The sequence below is a fragment of the Somniosus microcephalus genome, chromosome 29, assembly GCF_052327205.1.
Source record: "Somniosus microcephalus isolate GS21.2 chromosome 29, FLI_Smic_1.0, whole genome shotgun sequence".
In the NCBI taxonomy this organism is placed as follows: Eukaryota; Metazoa; Chordata; class Chondrichthyes; order Squaliformes; family Somniosidae; genus Somniosus; species Somniosus microcephalus.
The window spans coordinates 3439404-3458611 of record NC_141015.1 but is presented as its reverse complement, the minus strand read 5'-3'; the positions used below and the strand labels follow the sequence as shown (position 1 = coordinate 3458611).

At 50.5% G+C, this 19208-nt stretch overlaps 1 long non-coding RNA gene across 1 annotated transcript in view; it reads left to right on the top strand.

Annotated features, from left to right (window-relative positions):
- The first annotated feature begins 800 nt into the window (after positions 1-800).
- LOC147098199 (uncharacterized) overlaps positions 801-19208 on the top strand; it is a 49032-nt gene continuing 30624 nt past the window's right edge. Inside the window, exons 1-2 of the long non-coding RNA XR_015074171.1 lie at positions 801-853; positions 16965-17115. This is a non-coding gene — a long non-coding RNA (uncharacterized LOC147098199). The remainder of the gene's footprint in view (positions 854-16964; positions 17116-19208) is intronic.

Sequence of the window (19208 nt, the reverse complement as noted above, 5' to 3'; positions counted from 1 at the left end):
AACACCAGGTGACAACACTACTCTATGTCCCGAAGGTCCCCCCGATGTGTGAGTGTCTGCGCTGGTGCTGGGTGCACTTACTTCTGCTGACGCTGCGCGCTCAGATGTTGGAGCTTCCTCTGAGGAGTCTGGCTGCACAGCCTCTTCCTCCTCTACAGTGGGGATGGGGGCTCTGGATGGTACTGTGGGGGAGTAAAGGAAGGAGTTAGAGATGTAATGCCAAGGTTCTTCTGGTGACTCCCAGCGAGTTGGCATCTTCTGACACCTGCATCCATGCAGCATTGGTCTCAGTGGGAGGCCTCTTCCTCCCTGACCTAGGGAAGAGGACCTCCCTGTGGGCCCTTACCCCATCCAATAATGCCTGCAGTGAAGCCTCATCGAATTTGGAGGCAGCTCGGGGTCTGGCACTGGCCACAGCTGCTGTAGGCTCCTCTGCCATCCTGTATGGTTCATTTGGAAGCCTTCAGAGGATGCAGTGCTTGCTATGGACCTTGAAAGCACCACGCATGATGACATCATACTGTGGGGATTTCTGACTCGAATTGGACAATTAGCCAGGCTTCCCACATGCTGGGAGTTAATTGGCCAATTGAGGGACAATTGCGTGGAGCTGGCTGACACTTTTTTGTGTGTGTCAGAAACCCCACATTCGGGGAAACCTGACCGTTTCCCACGCAAGCCGAAAATCGGGGCCATAAATAGATATAGCCACTGACTCCCTGTCCAGCTCCCTATTTAAAGTTTCCTCTGATCCCCCATCCCCTCAACTCTCTCTAATACAAATTCTGTGTTTTTACTTCCAGAATATCACCCGGTGAGATGAGGACTCTGCTGCTGATTCTCAGTTACCTGAGTAAGTAATTTTCATTATAAACAATTTTGCACCGTGTTTATTTAATGTCTTTACGGAGCAAAACTTCCCAAGGCGCTTTTCGGTTGTGATTTTGATTAGGACAGTTTCAGGGCTGTGGCGGGGGTAGGAAACTGATTGGGGAGGTTCAAACATGGAGTTTAAATTGAAATTTTTACATTCCTATCAGTTATACTTTATATTTTTTCTATTCGTTCATGGTATATGGGCGTCGCTGGCAAGGCCAGCATTTATTGCCCATCCCTAATTACCCTTGAGAAGCTAGTGGCGAGCCACCTTCTTGATCGCTGCAGTCCATGTGGTGAAGGTACTCCCACAGTGTTGCAGGGAGGGAACACCAAGATTTTGACCAAGCGACGATGCAGGAACGGCTGATCAGATTTAAAACTTATGCATTTGTGATAGGTATTCGATCATTACTGTGCACAGGTTTGTTCTCGATATTACAAAAAAGATGTAGAGATACTGCAGAGGGTGCGAAAAAGTATTTCCAAGATGATACCAGAACTGAGATGCTCTCACTTTCAGGAAAGACTCAACTGGTTGGAGCTCTTTTCTCTAGAAAAGAGAAGGCTAAGGGTGGACCTGAAAGAGATCTTTAAAATTATGAATGTAAACACATAGAAGACGTTTCCACTTCAGGGCGAGATGAGATCTAGGGGAACATCAGTATAAGAGTCATTGAAAATCCAAGATGGAATTCAAGATAAACTTCTTTACCCAGAGAGAGATGAGAGTGCAGAACTCATTAATGGAGGAAAAAGTTGAGGCAAAGAGCATAGCTTATAGATAATCTCATGAGAAAGAAAGCAATCGAATGGTATGTTGTTGGGTTAGATGAAGAATGGTGTTAGGAGTCTTGTTATGCAGAATAAACACCAGTAAGACCAGTTGGGCTGAATGGTCTGTTTCTGAGCTGTAAATTCTTCCTAATTCTACGCCGTACATATTTATATATTATACACACACCACTTTTAATTACTGATCAGATGCATAATTATGCATTTGTAACAGATTTTTAATATCTGCATTATTGACCAATATTATTTATTAAGGATTTGCTCTAGATCTTTAATATTAGCATTATTGATTGATTTTATTTATTAAATATTTGAATTATTGATCATTTTTATTTATTAAGGATTTGTAATAGATCTTTACCATTTGTGTTATTGATTGATGTTACTTGTTAAGGATTTGTAATAAATCTTTAATATTTGCATTATTGATGTTATTTATGAAGGATTTGTCATCGTTTTTTTTAATATTAGCATTATTGATTGATGTTATTTATTAAGGATTTTTATTGGATCTGAAATATTAACATTTTTGATCAATGTTATGTATTACAGATTAGTAATAGATCTTTAATGTATGAATTATTCACTGATACTATTTATTAAGGATTTGTAATAGATCGTTAATTTTTGCATTATTTATGTTATTTATGAAGGAACTGTAATCGTTTTTCAATATTTGCATTATTGATTGATGTTAGTTATTAAGGATTTGTATTAGATCTGTAATATTAACATTTTTGATTGATGTTAATTATTAAGGATTTGTAAGAGATTGTGAATATTTGCATTTTGATTGATTTTATTTATTAAAGCTTTGTAATAGATCTGTAATATTTGTATTATTGTTCATTGTTATTTATTATGGATGTGTAATAGATCTTTAACATTAGCTTTATTGATTTATGTAACTTATTATGGATTTGCAATAGGTCTTTAATATTTGCATTATTGATGTTATTTATGAAGGATTTGTAATAGTGTTATAATATTTGCATTATTGATTGACGTTATATATTAAGGATTAGCTGGAGTGCCCGGCAGTGCCGAAGCTATTTCGAGGGCATGTTGTTGTTGGAAGAGAGAGAGAGAGCGACTGGTGGGGGGGGGGGGAAGAGAGAGAGCGACTGGGGGGGGGGAAGAGAGAGAGCGACTGGGGGGGGAAGAGAGAGAGCGATTGGGGGGGAAGAGAGAGAGCGACTGGGGAGGAAGAGAGAGAGCGACCGGGGGTGAAGAGAGAGAAAGACTGGGGGGGAAGAGAGAGAGCGACTGGGGGGGAAGAGAGAGAGCGACTGGGGGGGAAGAGAGAGAGCGACTGCGGGGGAAGAGAGAGAGCGACTGGGGGGGGGGAAGAGAGGGAGCGACTGGGGGGAAGAGAGAGAGTGACTGGGGGGGAAGAGAGAGAGCGACTGGGGGGAAGAGAGAGAGCGACAGGGGGGAAGTGACTGGGGGGAAAGAGAGAGAGCGACTGGGGGGGAAGAGAGAGAGCGACTGGGGGGGAAGAGAGAGAGTGACTGGGGGGGAAGAGAGAGAGCGACTGGGGAGAAGAGAGAGAGCGACTGGGGGCGAAGAGAGAGAGCGACTGGGGGGGAAGAGAGAGCGTGACTGGGGGGAAGAGAGAGAGCGACTGGGGGGGAAGAGAGAGAGCGACTGGGGGTGAAGAGAGAGAGCGGCTGGGGGGAAGAGAGAGAGCGACGGGGGGAAGAGAGAGAGCGACTGGGGGGAAGAGAGGGAGCGACTGGGGGAAAGAGAGAGAGACTGGGGGGAAGAGAGAGCGACTGGGGGGAAGAGAGAGAGCGACTGGGGGGAAGAGAGAGAGCGACTGGGGGGAAGAGAGAGAGCGACTGGGGGGAAGAGAGAAAGCGACTGGGGGGAAGAGAGAGAGCGACTGGGGGGAAGAGAGAGAGCGACTGGGGGGAAGAGAGAGAGCGACTGGGGGGAAGAGAGAGAGCGACTGGGGGGAAGAGAGAGAGCGACTGGGGGGGAAGAGTGAGAGCGACTGGGGGGAAGAGAGAGAGCGACTGGAGGGGAAGAGAGAGAGCGACTGGGGGGGAAGAGAGAGAGCGACTGGGGGGGAAGAGAGAGAGCGACTGGGGGGAAGAGAGAGAGCGACTGGAGGGAAGAGCGAGCGACTGGGGGAAGAGAGAGCGACTGGGGGGAAGAGAGTGAGCGACTGGGGGGAAGAGAGAGAGCGACTGGGGGGAAGAGAGAGCGACGGGGGAAGAGAGAGCGACTGGGGGAAGAGAGAGCGACTGGGGGGAAGAGAGAGAATGACTGGGGGGAAGAGAGAGAGCGACTGGGAGGAAGAGAGAGAGCGACTGGGGGGAAGAGAGAGAGCGACTGGGGGGAAGAGAGAGCGACTGGGGGGAAGAGAGAGAGCGACTGGGGGGAAGAGAGAGAGCGACTGGGGGGAAGAGAGAGAATGCGACTGGGGGAAGAGAGAGAATGCGACTGGGGGAAGAGAGAGAATGCGACTGGGGGAAGAGAGAGAGCGACTGGGGGAAGAGAGAGAGCGACTGGGGGGAAGAGGGAGAGCGACTGGGGGGAAGGGAGAGAGCGACTGAGGGGAAGAGAGAGAGCGACTGGGGGGAAGAGAGAGAGCGACTGGGGGAAGGGGGGCAAGAAGAGGGGCGGAAGAAGAGGGGGGAAGAAGAGGGGGGAGAAGAGGGGGAGGGGGGGAAGAAGACGGGGGGAAGAGGAGGGGAGGGGGGAAGGGGAGGGGAAGAGAGGAGGTGAGGGGAGGGGGGAGGGGAGGGTGTAGGGGGAGGAGGGGGGAGGGGGAGGGGAGAGGGGGAGAGGAGGCGGGGGAGGGGAGGGGAGAGGGAGCGGGGGGGAGGGGAGGGGAGGGGAGAGGGAGCGGGGGAGGGGGAAGGGGGAGGGGAGGGGGGAGGGAGGGGGAGAGTCCCCGAGCCCCGCCCCCCCCCGATCTCCTGAGGCTACCCCCCGATCTCCCGAGGCTCCCCCCGCCCCGATCTCCCGAGCCCCGCCCCCCCGATCTCCCAAGCCCCGCGCCCCGATCTCCGCCCCCCCCGATCTCCCGAGGCTCGCCCCCCCCCCCGAGGCTCGCCCCCAACCCCCTCCGATCTCCCGAGGCTCGCCCCCCCATGTCACGAGGCTCGCCCCCCCCGCCGATCTCCCGAGGCTCGCCCCCCCCGATCTCCCGAGGCTCGCCCCCCCCCGATCTCCCGAGGCTCGACGCCCACCCCATCTCCGGAGGCCCGATCTCTGGAGCCCCGCCCCCCGCACGATCCGGCTTCAGGAGCAGAGAGACCCCGCCCCCCGCCCGAGCCCCGGTTGCCTTGGTTACCCTCCTCCCCTCTCCGCCTCCCGATCTCCGGGCCTGGGCCTGAGCGGCCGATTGCGTGAACAAAGACCCTCCTCACCTGTCACGGAGTTGAAGTCTCCGAAAGCGGCTACGGTGCCCCGGGCCTCTTCCCCCGTGCATTCAGGAGGCGCGGGGAAGAGAGAGAGAGACAGACGGTGGGGGGGAGAGTTAGACGCTGCCGCGCACCTGCTCCGTGGAGCTCCATGACGCCACCGCCGCACCAGCCTTTACTAAGATGGCGGCGGTAGCGGCGCTCGGCTGAGGCCCGCCCCTCCAGCCTTCGCAAAGATTGCGGCGATCGGGGGCCACTTGTTGACAGGGGCCGGGAGGTGCCTAGCTGGGGCATGGGTGCGGCGGAGAGGCCGAGGCTTCGCGGCCTACCTGGAAAAACGGGGAAAGGTAGGAAAATTAATGAGATTAGATAAAAGATTTAGAAAGTAATTAACTATTTTTAAAAAGAATATGGCCTAGAAATTCAGTTGGTTGCGCCAGCCATTAGCACCTTAGGAGGAGTAGATGTCGGGCGCTAGGCGGCTAGCGGCCGGGCACAGCGCGATATGCGCCTCGCCCCAACTTCACTAGAGATTTAGCGGCGGCGCAAAGTCTTTGCGCGCGCTCAGCTGTGCGCGCAGATCATGACGTCATTTCCTCGTGCAACGCCCTTTGTGTGCCCCCAACCGGAACTTCAGTCGCGACGCCCCATTGTGCGCCTGGCGCCCCTAGCGTCTGTTAGAGTGGAACGGTGCTCAGTCGATGCGGGGCGCGGGGGGCGCAAATTAAAGGGCACACCTCCTGCACTATAAAAGGCTGCCATTTCGCAGCACTCCTTCTTGAGAAACGGATCTTTGGAGAGAGACCAAGGTAGAGAGCTTTCTGCTTTGGCCCAACACTCGGACAGGTATTTCTGGCTTCTGGCCACAGCTTTTCACTAGTCTTTGCCTTCATTGACATCTCATTGTTTGCCAGCATATTATGGGGGCTGCAATGGGTGTCAACGCTGGCTTTCTCAATTATATCCAAAGGGCTCACAGACGCCGTGAGTGGCAGCCCTGGCTAGACAGAGAGGGGGCAACAGGCGTCGGGAAAGGAGGCCTTACCCACCCAGGGTATACCGCCAGCAGTTCTCCTATCTCAACATGTCTGACGAGCAGTGTGTTCGGAGGCTGCGATTCAGAAGGGAGGTGGACACAGAGATCTGCCAGCTGCTTGGCGGTGATCTGCAGCCACAGCTGAGGAGCAGGACGTCTCTGTTGGTGGCAGTGAAGGTGACGGTGGCTCTCAACTTCTATGCCACCGGCTCCTTCCAATCCGCTACTGGGGACATTGCCAACATCTCCCAGTTCGCCGTGCATTGCTGCATCCGCCAGGTGACCACTGCCCTTTTCAAAAGGAGACGTCAGTTCATCTCCTTCTCCATGGCCCTTGCCAAGCAGCAACAGCGTGCAATGGGCTTTGCAGCATTCGCGGGCTTCCCCATGGTGCAGGGCGCCATTGACTGCACGCATGTGGCTTTGCGGGCACCTCTGGAGAATGCCGAGGATTACCGCAACCGGAAGGGCTACCATTCGCTGAACGTCCAGCTGGTGTGTGACCACAGGCAGCTCATCCTAGCTGTCAATGCCCGCTTTCCAGGCAGCAGCCACGATGCCTTCATCCTGCGACAGACTTCTGTGGCAGACATGTTCCAGGCCCAGCCTCACCCATGAGGATGGCTTATCGGGGACAAAGGCTATCCTTTGTGTACCTGGCTGATGACCCCGCTCCGTGCGCCCAGCACCCCTGCTGAAGAGGGATACAATGAGAGCCATCAAGCGGCCAGGAACATCATCGAACAAATATTCGGCGTCCTGAAGCAACGGTTCCGCTGTCTGGATCATTCCGGTGGAGCCCTACAGTATTCGCCGGAGTGAGTCTCCCATTTCGTGGTCGTTTGCTGCATGCTGCACAACCTGGCTATCCGCAGGACTCAGGCACTGCCACCAGAGATTGGAGGACCACCTCAGGAGGAGGAGGAGGAGGAGGAGGAGGAGGAGGAGGACCAGCACAGGAGGGAGGCAGAAAGTGCAAGGGCCGCCCGTCGCCGGCTTATTGAACGTCGGTTCTAGGCCCCCTCTCAGGGAATGGCTTGTGCCAATGTCAGCAGATGAATGTAGCCGCTCCACAAGCCCTCAGCCGAGCAGGGCAACCAGGACTTAACAAAAAAACCATGCACACTGCAATTTAACAACAATAATTTATTGCAAACCTCTGCCCTTCCCACATTACATCCTCATGTGGAGAAGCCCCCTCCAAAAACACAAAACTACCAGTCTCGGCCTTACAAAAAGAAAGAAAGACACCAGTCTCGGCCTTACACAAACACAACTGCACCAGTCTCGGCCTTTCAACAAGCACCATGCATTTGTGCATACCCCTACTTTTTGCCCTGTGAGGGCGATGCCTTGCGCATACTTGCCTGGCCCCTGCCCGCTCTGCAGCTCCTCCTCAATGGGAGCCCAGTCGCTGCAGCAAGGCTGGGGGAAGGCTGCTGAGGGGCAGATGGCGAGACGGCAGATGCCCTTGGGGGTCGGCCTGCACCAGCTCTGGCCCTGGAGGGGCCGGCTGCTGACTGCTCCAACTCTGCTTAGGCGGCAGCAGTCTGTCCAGCGGCTCATGGAAGCTGCAATGGCGGAGTCGCAGTGTCGGCTGCAGGAATGGTGCCAACCTGACAGATCGCAGGTACTCCCTGGTCGCCTGAGACATTGGCACTCGCACGGGCCAGCACTGCAGCATGCGCAGCAAACAGGTGAAGAACAGCCTGCTGCGCTGCTGCTGCGCGGTGAGTGCCCTGGCGATGGCTGGCTGATCCAGCGAGGGTGGCAGCAGTTAGTGCCCGTGTGGCCATGGTCTGTGTCCGCATGACACCAGCCAGTGAATGGACGGCACGACTGAGCACTTGGCTAGAAGCCGACTGTGCTGCCGCGAAGTCCTGCAGACTCCTGGCCTGTGCTGCACTGAATTGTTGCAGACTCCTGGCCTGTGCTGCACTGAATTGTTGCAGACTCCTGGCCTGTTCTGCTCCGAATTCCTGCACACTCCTTCACAGAGACTCTATGGAGTCAGGCATCCTTGCCACTGCAGCCATGAGCTCAGTGTGCCTGCGCTCAGCCTGGACGGCCATTTCCTCTAGGAGGCGCACCTCCTCTGCGCTCACCGTCGCAGGACTGGAGGCCGCACTCACCCTCTGGGGAGAAGTCCGCCGAGCTTCCCCTCCCCTTCCGCGTTGCTGCAGGCTGCTGGGCCCCGGAGCTTCACTCTCCTCCGACCCTTCCCCCCGGCTCCCCTCCAGGGAAGACGTGTCCCCTACATCGCCATGGGCTGGCGCGGCTGAGGGTGGCACTGATGGGCCGGCTTCCTCTTCCTCCTCCTCGTATTCGGAAGCGCTGACAGTGGCAGCTTGAGGGCCCGCCTCCTCACCTGGCGATTCACCATCTGAAAGCATGAAGGCACAAGATTAGCTTTAGAGTGAGGACAGGGCGGCAGCGAGGGAGGCATGAGTGGTGCCATTCACTGCATTGGTCGGACAGTGGCAAAGGATGCTGATCTGAGGTGCCAGTGGAACGAGCGAAGTCAAAAAGGTGATGCCCTTACCATTGGTGCCCAGAACAGGGTTGGCATCTCCACTGGCGACGGGTCCAATCAGCCGGCCTACCATAATGCGCTCCACACGCTGGTCGAGGTCGGAGAGCTCTTTGACGTCAGGATGGCCTCCCCCGGTGTCAATTCGTTTGCGCCGGTTGTGCGCCACCTTGGCCTGCAAGAGAAACGACGGCCTCTAAGTACAGTGTGAAGCCCTGATCTTGTCTGCAATGCCTCCCATGGTCGAATAGCTTGAACAGTGTGAAGCCCTGATCTTGTCTGCACTGCCTCCCCTGGTCGAATAGCTTGAACAGTGTGAAGCCCTGATCTTGTCTACAATGCCTCCCATGGTCGAATAGCTTGAACAGTGTGAAGCCCTGATCTTGTCTGCAATGCCTCCCATGGTCGAATAGCTTGTACAGTGTGTAAAGTGCTGAATGTGCAAGTGATTTTCATGCCAGTCCCATAGCTGCTGGATGAGGCCTGGCCATTAGGGCTTTGAGGTCCCTTTGCCCATAAAGTGAGGTGCACATGCAGGGATGAGGAGGACACTGGAAAGGGTACTCACCCTGACAACCCGAGTGAGGTCGTTGAACTTCTTCCGGCATTGCACAGGAGTCCTGGCAACCACGCTGTTGGAAGACACCCTGTTTGAGACCTCCCTCCAGGCTTTCCGGTAGGTGCTGGGTAGCGGCCTCTTGCCACCTTCTGGGAACAGAACACGGCGCCTGCGCTCCACTCCGCCAACCAGCACCCTCAGGTCACCGTCGCTGAAGCGCTGCGCTCGCTCCCTGGCCTTCTCCATAGCCCTGGACGTAGCACAGATGAAGCAGAAGTGGTCAGGCCTAGGTTGAGGGCTGCAGTGTGCAGGGCGTGGCAGGCAAACAAATCCACTCTCCCCCGTTAAGAGCTGACCGGCGCCAGAGTGTCTGCCGTCAATCAACAACTCGCCGCACCTGCGCTGCGCCCGGTCTCGGGGGTATCGCTCAGCACTGCCGGCTTAGCGCCTAAAGATAGTCGTGCATCGCCTGTTTTAGCGCAGCAGCAACCTCTTGGGGCGATGCGACTGAATATCGGCGAAGGGGGCGCGACTTTGCGCCGGGCGCAAACTTTAGCGGCCGCCCGACTTTACCGCCCCAAAAGTGGCTATACTGAATTTCTAGGCCTATGTGTTTTAAAAGCAACTTTTTTTTTAAAGACGCAGAAAGCGGGAAAAAGAAAGGAAAAGTTTGGAATCAAGATGGTGGCGACTCACCTCGGTTCAGAACAATAAGGCCCGCCCACACATGGTCGACCGTCAGGTCACCGAAGCGTAGGATTGGTCAATCGTCCCGTCACTCGACTGTAGGAGGGCCCGGCCGCACGCGCCAGGAACCCTGCGTACGATTGGTCGACCTCGAGGTCACTCTATCGCTAATGAGCGGATAATGAGACGCTAATGAGCGGAATTTTGAACGTTTTTCGGATACCGCGGGCGCGATTTTCATCCGGCCGAAACGTAAATATCCTTACGACCGTTTTGGAACGGTAAGCTTTCTTTCGATGTAATGCACACGTAGGTACGCCCTATAACTTTCGCGTGCATAGCCGGACAGACGCACACGTGAGGACAGACAGACAGACAGATAGACAGACAGACAGACAAACAGAATGATCCGATTATATATATATAGATTTGTAATAGTTCTTTAATTTTTGCATTTTTGGTCGCTATTATTTATTACGCATTTGTAATAGATCTTTAATATTAGCATTAATGATTAATGTTATTTGTTAAGGATTTGTAATAGATCTATAATATTAGCATTTTTGATTGAAGTTATGTATTAAGACTTACTAACAGATCTTTAATATTTGCATTATTGATTGCTTTATTTATTCAGGATTTGTTATAGATCTTCAAAATTTGCATTATTGATTGATATTATTTATTATGGATCTGTAATAGATCTTTAATATTTATCTTAAAATTTATATTTCATATTCACAAGTTCGGTCCCAGTTGGAGAATTGTGTCCAATTCTGGGCAGCACATTTTAGGGAAGACCTGAATGCTGTGGAGAGGGTACAGAAGAGATTGACTAGAATGGTTCCAGGGATACATAGATACATAGAAGATAGGAGCAGGAGTAGGCCATTCGGCCCTTCGTGCCTGCTCCGCCATTCGATGAGATCATGGCTGATCCTTTAATTCAGTATCCCGTCCCCGCCTTCTCTCCGTAACCCTTAACCCCTTTTGCCCGTAGAAATATATCTAATTCCCTCTTAAATATATTTAATGAGCTGGCGTACACTGCCCTCTGTGGCAATGAGTTCCACAGGTTCACCACTCTCTGAGTGAAGAAATTCCCCCTCATCTCTGTCCTAAATGGTTTAGCCCTTATCCTTAAATTATGTCCTCTAGTTCTGTTCTCACCCGCCAAGGGAAACATTCCTTCTGCATCCAGTCTGTCTAGACCTGTCAGAATTTTATACACTTCTATGAGGTCCCCTCTCAATCTTCTAAACTCCAGTGTGTACATCCCTAAACTACATAGTCTCTCCTCATAGGTCATTCCCGCCATTCCTGGTATCAGCCTGGTGAATCGCCGCTGCACCCCCTCCATGGCAAGAACATCCTTCCTCAGATGAGGCGACCAAAACTGTACACAGTACTCGAGGTGTGGTCTCACCAGTGCCCTGTACAGCTGCAGCAAGGTATCCCTGTTCCTGTATTCTAACCCTTTTGCTATGAAGGCCAGCATACCGTTTGCCTTCTTGACCGCCTGTTGCACCTGCATGCTCGCCTTCAGTGACTGGTGTACAAGAACACCCAGGTCTCTCTGTACTTCCCCCTCTCCCAATCTATTGCCATTTAAATAATAATTTGCCCTCCCGTTCCTGCACCCAAGGTGGATAACTTCGCACTTGTCCACATTATAGTGCATCTGCCATTTATCCGCCCAATCGCCCAGTCTGTCCAAATCGCTCTGGAGCTTCCTGGTCTCTTCCTCTGAGCCCACCCCCCCTCCTAGTTTAGTGTCGTCTGCAAATTTGGAAATGCTGCATCCGACTCCCTGATCCAGGTCATTAATGTAAATTGTGAACAGCTGGGGGCCCAGGACAGATCCCTGTGGTACCCCACTTGTTACTGCCTGCCATTCAGAAAATGAGCCATTTATTCCAACTCTCTGTTTTCTATCTGACAGCCAGTTCCCTATCCACGCCAAAACTTTCCCCTTTATCCCATGAGCCTCAATTTTCCATGCTAATCTTTTATGTGGGACCTTATCGAAGGCCTTTTGGAAGTCCAGGTACACCACATCTACTGGCTCTCCCCCATCTATTCTACCAGTTACTCCCTCAAAAAATTCCAATAGATTAGTCAAGCACGATTTACCCTTTGTAAATCCATGTTGACTCTGTCCTATCCTGTCCCCATTTGCTAAGTGCTCCGCTATTTCATCCTTAATGATGGACTCCAGCATTTTGCCCACAACTGATGTAAGGCTTACAGGTCTGTAATTACCTGCTTTTTCCCTACCCCCCTTTTTGAATAGTGGGGTAACGTTAGCTACCCTCCAATCCATCGGCACTGTTCCCGAGTCTAATGAATTCTGAAAAATCATCCTTAGTGCATCCGCTATCTCTAGGGCCACCTCCTTCAGTACCCTAGGATGCATGTTATCAGGCCCTGGGGATTTGTCCACCTTCAATCCCTTTAGCTTCCTTAACACCATATCCTTAGAGATATTGATTTGCGTCAGTTCCTCCTTTGCCAATGTCCCTATTTTTCCCGATATCCCAGGGAGGTTTTTTGTGTCTTCCTTCGTAAAGACTGACCCAAAGTATGCATTTAGTTGATCTGCCATTTCCTTATTTCCCATTATATATTCCCCCGTATCTGACTGCAATGGACCAACTTTGGTTTTCACCAGTCTTTTCCTTTTGATATACTTATAAAAGCTTTTGGAGTTAGTTTTTATATTTTCCGCCAGCTTGTTTTCGTAAGCTATTTTGCCCCTCTTGATTATGCCCTTTGCCCTCCTTTGCTCTATCTTAAACTGTTCCCAATCTTCCGCTCTGGCGCTTTTTTTGGCTATTTTATACGCCCTATCTTTGGATTTTATGCTGTCTCTAATTTCCCCTGTTATCCACGGTTGAGTCACCTTTTTAGATTTCCTTTTATGCCAGATTGGTATAAACAATTTTTGCAATTTTGTCATTCTATCTTTAAATGTTTGCCATTGTTTATCTACCTCCAGTCCTCCCAGGAACGTTGTCCAATCAGACCTACTCAGTTCCCGTCTCATGGCATCATAATTCCCCTTGTTTAAATTCAGGACCTTAGTCTCTGAGTCAATTTCTTCGCTCTCCATTTCGAGTGAGAAATCGATCATGTTATGATCGCTCTGACCCAAGGGTCCCCGTACAACAAGATTACTGATTAGTCCCTTCTCATTGCACAGTACCCAGTCCAATATAGCCTGTTCCCGAGTTGGTTCCTCGACATATTGATCCAGATAACCATCCCTCAAACACTCAAGGAATTCCTCCTCCTCATTATTTTTACTGATTAGGCTAGTCCAATCTATATGTAAGTTAAAGTCACCTATGATGACAGCTGTGCTCTTATTGCACGCTTCTCTAATTTCCCTCGTGATGCCCTCCCTAACCTCTATTTTACTATTTGGAGGCCTATATACCACTCCTATTAATGTTTTTCGCCCCTCGCTATTTCTTAGCTCCACCCATATAGATTCTGTATTAACTGAGTTAATATCCTTCCTTTCAATTGCATTTATCCCCTCTTTTACTAGCAATGCTACCCCTCCTCCCTTTCTTTTTTGTCGATCCTTCCTAAATACTGAATACCCCTGTATGTTAAGCTCCCAGCCCTGCTCACCCTGCAACCATGTTTCCGTAATCCCAATTAGGTCATAATTATTAACCTCTATTTCCACAGGGATGACAGTTAATTGGATAGACTGGAGAAGCTGGGAATGTTATCATTAGAGCAGAGAAGGCTAAGAGGAGATTTGATAGAGGTGTTGAAAACCCTGAAGGATTTAAATAAAGAAAATAAAGAGAAACTGCGCCACTGGCTGAAGGGTCGAGATCAAGAGGGCACAGATTTACGGTGATGGCGAAAACAACCAAATGCGACATGAGATAAAGTTTTTATATGCAACGAGTGGTTGGGATTTGGAATGCACTGTCTAATAGGGTGGTGAAAACAGGTTCAGTAGTAGCCTTCAAAAGGGAAATATAATTGAAGGAGAAAAAATGCAGGTTTATGGGGAAAAAGCAGGGGAGTGGGACGAACTGGATTGACCTTCGAAAGAGCCGGCGATGACTCGATGGGCCAAATGGCCTCAGAATCACACAGAATCACAGAAACCCCACAGTGCAGATAGAGGCCATTTCGGCCCATCGAGCCTGCACCGACACATATCCCACCCGATCCCCGTAACCCCTACACCAACATATAGCCCACCCTATCCCCGTAACCCCACGTATTTAATCCCCCTAACACTAAGGGTCAATTTATCATAGCCAATCAACCTAACCCGCCATAGCCAATCAACCTCCTTCAGTTCTGTTCCATTCTATGATTCTATGATATTCATATGCTCAGTATTTCTATCAGTATATTGATAATACAATTTGGATAGCATATTATTAAAATACCTTTGATATTCAGCTTGGAATTTAATTATATTTTCAGTATTAATATATTCATTACTAGCTGGGGGGAGCCCGGCTTTGCCAGGGCTGTTTTGGGCCGGGCGGTTTAAATCGAGTGCCAGGCTTTGGGGCCTCTGTGTCCCTCTGTGAATCAGGTGCCGGGCAACATTTTAAATCGAGTCCCAGGCTTTTGGGCCCTGTCTGTGTCCCTTTGTGAATCTGCTGCCGGGCAACATTTCTACCTTTTAATACCTTGAAAGATGAAAGTGAAAGTACTTATAAAACGTTTTTGGTAAATCTTATGTTATTTTTAAAAGAGATACTAACTTTTTCAAAGCTGGATGATCAAAGTAGTTTGAGCTGGAAGCTGAAGTAATGGCAGTGAAACCATGGCTGCCAGATCCCTGAGATGAAAACGATTAGTCCCGCCCACACACACACACCGATTGGACAACCATCAGGGGACCGTACTGTAGGATTGGTCAATCGTGACGGCACAGGATTGGTGGAACCTTGACATCAGTCAATCAATGCTAAGTAGCAGATAATGAGTTTAATTTTGAAGGTTTTTTGCATAAGGCGCGAACAATTTTCGTCCGACCGAAAAGTAAATACGTTTACGAGCGTCCCGGAAGCGTAAGCTTTCTTCGGAGGTAACGCGCGCGTAGGTACGCTCTATAACTTTCGAGCGCATAGCCGGACAGACGCACACGTGAGGACAGACAGAAGGACAGACAGACAGACAGAAAGAAGTATCCGTTTATATATATAGATTCATATATATATTTATGTATATATACTAGCTGGGGGTGCCCGGCATTGCCAGGGCAATTTTGGGCCACGCGGTCTCCCTGCCCCTGTCTGTCCCCCCTCTCTCTCCCTCTCCCCCTCTCCCTGTGCTGTCCTCTCCCTCCTTCCCCTCCCCCTCCCTCCCCTCTCCCTGCCTAGCGCCTGAGGCCCGGTGCCGTTGTGATACCGGCTGTGCGGGGCCCAGCGCTTCAGGGCCGAGATGGACCCGAGCTGCGCTCCCCCGCGGAGCGCGTGGCTGACGGCCAGCTGCTGCTGCTCCCCCGACCGCTGTGTGTGTCGGGCCAAGCGGTTGCGAGGCACGGCCCGAGTGAACCCAACTTACCTGCCGCTCCGGCGGGGCGGGAGCGGGATCGGGAGCAGCAATGTGGGGGTTTCTTTTGCTGCTGCTGTCCCTGTGGGGATGGAAAAAATGGCGGCGAAGTTTAGGGAGACTGGAGGATTAGGACCAGCCCGTGATGCCCCGATTGGTCAACCATCAGGTGAGTGACCTGTTGGATTGGTCAAGCAGCACGTCACTCAACGCTAATGAGAGGTAGGATTGGTCACCCGCTATTGAGTGGATTTTTGAGGATTTTTGAACATTTTTTGTATACTATCCAAACAATTTTTGTCTGACGAAAAAATAAATATGCCTATGAGAGTCCCCTAACGATAAGGTTTCCTTCGATATAACATACGTGTAGGTACGCTCTATAACTTTTGATTGTATAGCCAGACAGAGAGACAGACAGACAGAGAGATAGTCAGAGAGACAGACAGAGAGACATACCAGTTTATATATATAGATAGAAGATATATATATAAGTTTATAATTTTATCACTCAAAATCCAACAGCAGAAAGTTATTTTGAATCTAATTTCACCCCAGGACTGAGATACCCCATGATATCTCTCACTGACCATCGAGTGTCCCTCACCATCTGCACTGTGTTCACCTGGGGACTGAGATACCCCATGATATCTTTCACTGACCATCGTGCGTCCCTCACCATCTGCACTCTGTTCACCTGGGGACTGAGATACCCCATGACATCTCTCACAGACCATCGAGTGTCGCTCACCATCTGCACTCCGTGTTCACCTGGGGACTGAGATACCGACCTGACATCTCTCACAGACCATCGAGTTTCCCTCACCATCTGCACTCAGTGTTCACCTGGGGCCTGAGATACCCCCATGATATCTCTCACTGACCATCGAGTTTCCCTCACCATCTGCACTCAGTGTTCACCTGGGGCCTGAGATACCCCCATGATATCTCTCACTGACCATCGAGTGTCCCTCACCATCTGCACTCTGTTCACCAGCTCAGTCTGCAGGTGCAGGAGGAGTGTCCCAAATGGTGGAGATTCCCACGGGAACTGCAGCCTGAAACTTTCCCGGGCACATGGCATTCTGTAGCTGGAACATAACAGTTAATGTAGAACAGAGAGATCAGTCTGTGTGGAGGGAGGGAGAGGATAAGAGCGAGCCGGACATCCCAAGTCTCTGTGTTAATAGAAGTAAAACGGAGCCCAACATTTAGGGACATAGAATGAAGCCTGGTTTACAGAATCGCTAAATTCCAGCTTTAAATTTACAGCTTTTCTATTGGACGAAGTGAAGCTGGGGTTATTGCTGCTTTCTGTTAACTGAGAGATAAGGGTTAATCTGGAATAGAGTGGACTGTTTGTGAGCAGTGAGTTAAAGGGGAGGATGAGCTGGGAGAAAAATGTAAACCTGGTTTAGAGAAGGAGGCAAGTTTCCAGCTTTCATTTGTGGGATTTTCTACCAGGGTGAAGAGTGAGACTGCAGTTGTTGGTGCTTCAGGGGTACAAGCCATTGTGTAACATTAACTGTACTTTATATTAACATGAAACATCTTTCTGTCACTCAGTTGCAGACTCCGCACTCACTGACCCGTGTGAACATCACACAATCCTGGAGGACACCTGGAGGAGCACGGATTGCATTGAGACTCAGTGCATTGCTGGGTGGAACTGGAAGTGTGATAAGTACCTTGTTCAAGGATGGTACAGGTTTAAAAGGTAACGTGAGGGGAAAATTACAGATAAACTAGTCAGTAAGCGAGGAGTAAATGTACAAAACATATCAAAGTGTGAGAGTAGGAATGGGAACTGCAGAGAGACCGGGATCATCAGTCAGAGCAACTGGGTCAGCAGTAGATACAGGGGAAATGGAACAACTGGACTCTGCACAGAGTAACAGGAAGAATAAAGGGAGCGGCAACATCCGTGGAGAGAAAATAGAGTCAATGTTTCCAGTCAATCTCTTTGTCAAAACCTTTGGCCTTGACAAAGAGATTGACTCGAAACGTTGACTCTAATTTCTCTCCACGGATGTTGCCTGGCCTGCTGAGTTTTTCCAGCATTTTCTGTTGTTATTTCGGATTTCCAGCATCCGCAGTATTTTGCTATCAGAATAAAGGGAGATGCCCGCGATAGACGGGAATATAGAACGGGGACAGAGATTAAAGGGATATTCCTGGGATAGAGGGGAATATAGAACGGGGACAGAAAGTAAAGGGCTATATCCAGGATAGAGAGGAATATAGAACGGTTACAGAGAGTAAAGAGAGATACCCGGGATAGTGGGGGATATAGAACGGGGACTGGGAGTAAAGGAAGATACCCGGGATAGAGGGGGATATAGAACAGGAACACGGAGTAAAGGGAGATACCCGGGATAGAGGGGAATATAGAACGGGGACAGACAGTAAAGGGAGATACCCGGGATAGTGGGGAATATAGAACGGGGACTGGGAGTAAAGGAAGATACCCGGGATAGAGGGGGATATAGAACGGGGACTGAGAGTAAAGGGAGATACCCGGGATAGAGGGGAATATAGAACGGGGACTGGGAGTAAAGGAAGATACCCGGGATAGTGGGGGATATAGAATGGGACAGAGAGTAAAGGGAGATACCCGGGATAGAGGGGAATATAGAACGGGACAGAGAGAAAAGGGAGATACCCGGGATAGAGGGGAATATAGAACGGGACAGAGAGAAAAGGGAGATACCCGGGATAGAGGGGAATATAGAACGGGACAGAGAGAAAAGGGAGATACCCGGGATAGAGGGGAATATAGAACGGGACAGAGAGTAAAGGGAGATACCCGGGATAGAGGGGAATATAGAACGGGACAGAGAGAAAAGGGAGATACCCGGGATAGAGGGGAATATAGAACGGGACAGAGAGAAAAGGGAGATACCCGGGATAGAGGGGAATATAGAACGGGACAGAGAGAAAAGGGAGATACCCGGGATAGAGGGGAATATAGAACGGGACAGAGAGAAAAGGGAGATACCCGGGATAGAGGGGAATATAGAACAGGAACACGGAGTAAAAGGAGATACCCGGGATAGAGGGGAATATAGAACGGGACAGAGAGTAAAGGGAGATACCCGGGATAGAGGGGAATATAGAACGGGGACAGAGAGAAAAGGGAGATACCCGGGATAGAGGGAATATAGAACGGGAACAGAGAGTAAAGGGAGATACCCGGGATAGAGGGGAATATAGATCGGGAACAGAGAGTAAAGGGAGATACCCGGGATAGAGGGGAATATAGATCGGGAACAGAGAGTAATGCGGTACAGCCGGGATAGAGCAGATTATAGATTGGGGACAGAGAGTAAAGGATGGGCCCTATTTTCTGGTACTCTCTGTGGGTCCCAGTCTTTCATAGAATCATAGAATGGTTACAGCACGGAAGAAGGCGATTCGCCCCACCGAGCCCGTGCCGCTCTCATCAAGCGTACCTCAGCTAGTCCCACTTCCCTGCCCTTTCCCCATATTCTTGCAAATATTTTTCTTTCGGGTACTTATCCTACTCCCTTCTGAAAGCCGTGATTGAGTCTGCTTCCACCATCCTTTCAGGAAGTGCATTCCAGATCTTAACTACTCGCTGAGCAAAAATGTTTATCCTATGTTAACTTGGGTTCTTCTGCCAATCACCTGAAATCTGTGTCCTCTGGTTCTCGATGCTGCTGCCAAAGGGAACAGTTTCTCTCTATCTACTCTGTCCAGACTCCTATGATTTTGAACAACTCTCTCAAAACCCCTCTCAGTCTTTTCTTCTCCAAGGAGAACAAACTCAGCTTCTCCAGTCTATCCACG